General features: G+C 28.6%; 1 protein-coding gene across 1 annotated transcript in view; it reads left to right on the top strand.

Annotated features, from left to right (window-relative positions):
• Positions 1-5000, top strand: part of LOC137626797 (uncharacterized) — a 783811-nt gene that overhangs the window by 762536 nt on the left and 16275 nt on the right. The gene's annotated exons all lie outside the window — the stretch shown is intronic.

Here is a 5000-nt window from a genome sequence, read left to right as displayed (position 1 = left end):
TTAATTATCATTCATATCCACCATGAACTTCATTTTATGTCAGGGGATACTTTTGTAATTTCAGGTTATCAAAGTAGCAAAAGCTTTGGTATTTTCTTTTTTTTTTATTGAGTGGCACGTCCATTTTCAATTGCATTCAGAGTTGTGCTCCAACATGTCCAATTTTAATTTAAACTGTGTTCACAAATAAATGTATCTTAAAGAAAAGCATGGTTCCATTTTTAATCATATAAAATATTGATTCCTTAATAAGTATTTTATTATTATTATTATTATTGTTATTATTATTATCATTATTACTATTACTATTATTGTTATTATTATTATTATTATTATTATTATTATTACAAGTACTATTGCTGTTATTATTATTATTATTATTATTATTATTATTATTATTATTAATATTATTATTATTATTATTATTATTATCATTATTATTATCATTATTAATTTTGGCAAAGGAATAAGGCTTCTACTATGCTGTTTGAAAATGTTAGAGCCAAGAAAACAGGTTTTCTGTATAATTATGAAAAAAATATACATGCTGTATATATTCATGGTATATTTAAGGTTGCGGGTAAAGCCGTTGAACCTTAAACGAAAGTTGATCGAATAAATCTGGAAACATGTAAGGAATAAGAAAATTCCTTATACTTAAAGTAAAGATCTTAATATAGTTAACGCTTGAGTTTTTCATATGTCACACAAAGGCGGTAAATAGAGTACAGGTTATTTTGATCTAATTCTGGTATTACGCTTATAAAGCCTCTAATTTCTAGTTAAGCATCTATACTCTACAAATAATAGAACACTTGTCGTACACTTGACGTTGTCCAGCGGGATCAGGGATCTCTAATTATTTGCCATTAAAACTATTTTCAATGCAACAAGAAATGGTCGATATGGTAGGGTACCTGGTATCAAATGGACTCCACCACTTATGCCATATACCCACATATCAGAGGCATGAATTATTTCTCCAACCCCATTACAACGTGTTACCCTCTGTTTTGTCTTTATTTCTCTTTTTTTATATATATATAAATTAGTGTGATTTCATATTGTATCGGAAATTATTCTAACTCTTGTTCCAGGATATCAGTGAGGTAAAATTAATACAGTGTTTGCTTTCAAAAGTTTTCTCCCGATCCTAAAAGTTTCATGTAAGCGGAGTCCCCCCTATGCTCATATGCCAGACGTTGTCGCTACATATTCTATGATATGAACAAACACTTTTGCGATAGGCAGTTTTCTGGCTTCAAGCTCACCATATGGTCACACAAATAGTCAATATAAAGCATAAACAGGTACTTCATGGAATAAAGGAAAAATAGAAAGGGAGAGAGAAAAGGATCGGTTGGATAACAGGTCGGTAATTTGTAGACACTTGGCACTAGTCAGGGAATCTATTTCAAATGAAGTACCCTCCCCTCTCAGTCATTTTTCACTGCGTTGTGTATAGCATAAAGAATAAATGTACTTTGATAGTAGCGTGGATAAATGTTACGTGTTATCGTAATTTTTCAACACCATGATAACATCTCTTAAATTATGAAATTCTATGAAATAATATAAAGATGCAAGCAAGCATGATAAGCTTTTGCAAATAGTGAATAAAACTATTAGTTAAAAAATCGAAACTTTATTTCAATGAATTTCTTGGAACTTAACCCCCTTTGCAACTAATGAAATACGCAATATGACCACTATAGAGTTTTATATGAATATTTTTATGGATTTTTTATAGCCTTGTTTAGTGTTTATAGTCATCTGATATACGGAAAAACTTTCTACAGTGCGAAAAGACTTGTTGTAGTTACTTAGTACACCTATAAAGAGAGCTTATGACCAACTGGTCTCATACCTATCACCCTATGAGCAGCTCACTTTCCATTTTACACGTTCTCCCTGCTTTCTTTATACTAAAGACATTTATTACTAAAACCTCTCTCAGTCCATCAAAATACCAGTTTTAATGACTTTTTATCCTTTAATTTCCACCAAAGATACATTAACACGATCTGTATTATACATATGACCATGATACGCACAACACCAAATTAGATGAATGAATCAACTAACAAGTTTTATTACAAATTCATAGATATAATGACCTCCTGCCAACTGGGACCTGAACAGAGGATGCAAATTTAATTTTGATCAGGATGAATTCTAATTGACAATTTCTGGGAATAATAATTAATAGGTGCAAATATCAGTAACATTCGAAATCTATTCAGCTGATGAAAAGGATATTGTATTCAAGGTTGCTACAATAGAGCAAGAATTTATTGAGAAATTCTGTGGTTGTATTTGTATGTTTACATGAAACCAATTTCCATCTCTCTCTCTCTCTCTCTCTCTCTCTCTCTCTCTCTCTCTCTCTCTCTCTCTCTCTCTCTCTCTCTCTCTCTCTCTCTCTCTCTCTCTCTCTCTTCCTTGTTATTCCATATGATCACTGACCTGACACTCCAATCAATCGACTCAAAACTAAACAATAAATCTCCATTGAGAATCCAAGACCGCAGGTCGAGCTACGCTCCTTGTAAACTGGTTTATAATCGACCTTTACATAAAAAGTCGATCAATCAGAATCAATTTCGATAAGATAACACGACCAGGTAGAGTCGACTGTGATATCGAGCAAGTTCGAGAGACATTCGACTAAGTAAAGTCTACATTACCATTTGACAAAGAATATTTGACACTGGTCCAAGAGGTGCAACAAGCTCATTGTTTTCAGCTTCAATCCAATAGCCCTAATAGTGGGACATACGGGCTGGTGAAACCGGCTGTAATTGAAATCATAAACATTGGATTTCTGTGTTTATGTAAGTTTTATTAAGGTCCAATATATAGTGTGTGTGTGTGAGAGAGAGAGAGAGAGAGAGAGAGAGAGAGAGAGAGAGAGAGAGAGAGAGAGAGAGAGAGAGAGAGAGCGTTATAGATACACTATAGTATCTTACCTGATTTAATTTATAACTGTCAATATTTAAAATATTACTACTACTACTACTTATACTACTACTACTACTACTACTACTACTACTACTACTACTAATAATAATAATAATAATAATAATAATAATAATAATAATAATAATAATAAGAAGAAGAAGAAGAAGAAGAAGAAGAAGAAGAAGAAGAAGAAGAAGAAGAAGAAGAAGAAGAAGAAGAAGAAGAAGAAGAAGAAAAATGAAAATAATATTATCAGCAATGAAAATAAAAAAAGTCAGTTATTGACAACAATAAGGAAATTAATTATTAACAATAATAATAGGCTTACATCAAATCAACTAACTCATTCTTAATTAAAGATAAAAAAATAGAATGATATGGGACCATTACTATGAAATTCCCATTAATTTGCTGACACGTACCATTACGAGTTTATATATATATATATATATATATATATATATATATATATATATATATATATATATATATATATATATATATATATATATATATATATATATATATATTTATATATATATATATATATATATATATATATATATATATATATATATATATATATATATATATATATATATATATTCCTTTGACAAATTGCTTGACGCTTATAATGAATAGACAATGTCTTAGTAGAGTCACCCAGATATTTCTCAAGATGATAAAAACACAATATTTACATATACACATTTATTACTTGGTGTCGACAACAGTTTCGAATCACTTAGTGACTTCATCAGGGTTACATTTGTTGAGTGATGGAATTGCCCATTGATTTGAAGGCTTTTTTGGAGAATCGACGTTTTCAAACTTTTCCCTAAATTACAACATATCTATAAGCCCATAAATATGAAGCATAAAACATTCAAAATCATATACTGATCTTTAAACAAGAAAAGTTATATTATCATTTAAAATTTTTTCAAATGATAATCTAAAATATTTTTTGTAAATCAGGAAAGTGTTGCTTTTATTTATATGAAAAAAGAAAAAAAAATAATTTAAAGTGAATTATTCCCATTCGAAATGGAAAGACCGCGAAATATGATAATCACGGAATTACATCAAATAACAAAAATATTTTGTTTTCTTTATTAAACTGGGTGTTATATTCAAGTTAATTGTCCAATCTAAATTAAGAGAAACTTCCGGAAAAAAGTGTTATCAGAATTAATCTTTTCTTGTTTTATGAAATGATTTTTTTGAGTATTTTTCCTTTTACGATTTTCATCTTTTTTATGATTTTTTTAATATTGTCGGCTGAATCATTTACTATTTATTCTTAAGTAGTTTGTGAGTCTATATTTCATAGGGGATGTTTAATTTTACCTTTATGTATAATCAGAGAATAACAATAACAATATGTAAGAAGGACTTAGTTACCACTTATACATTTCCTCAAAATATTAAAATCTATACATATTTATTCTCGGTCATTAAAAGCATTTATTTAGCCAATTACCATGGGATTTTAAGTTTATATATATACATACATATATATATATATATATATATATATATATATATATATATATATATATATATATATATATATATATATATATATATATATATAGATAGATATATTTTTTTTTTCAGGGAAGAATCTTATTAGTTTTTTCAATATATAAATTATAATAGTAATAACTCTTAAAATGTAACAGTGGTATTTTATTCATCTAGTAAACTGGGCAGTGTTTGATATAATATTGATAGAAATCTATAAAACTCATTAAGAGTACAGAGGAATAAAGCCCCAATTATTCCATGAGTTAATCTGACTACTGAACTAAAAATAAAAAATAAAAGATTTTAGGAACGCGTTTTGTTTCCACAGACACTAAAATAATTAATGTAAATCAATTTGATAAACAGAATTGACCTGACATCAATGAGGAGGAACCCAAAAGGAGATAAATTTCCGCACATTAAACGATTTGGTTTATACAAAAACTTGTTTGTCAACTGGTTTGCTGAGGTAAAGTTTCTGAAGATTGCATCACTAATGAGTCTCTAAA

The sequence above is a fragment of the Palaemon carinicauda genome, chromosome 34 (assembly GCF_036898095.1).
Source record: "Palaemon carinicauda isolate YSFRI2023 chromosome 34, ASM3689809v2, whole genome shotgun sequence".
NCBI classification, from domain to species: Eukaryota; Metazoa; Arthropoda; class Malacostraca; order Decapoda; family Palaemonidae; genus Palaemon; species Palaemon carinicauda.
The sequence above is the reverse complement of the archived record's forward strand: the minus strand, read 5'-3'. Positions and strand labels throughout refer to the sequence as shown.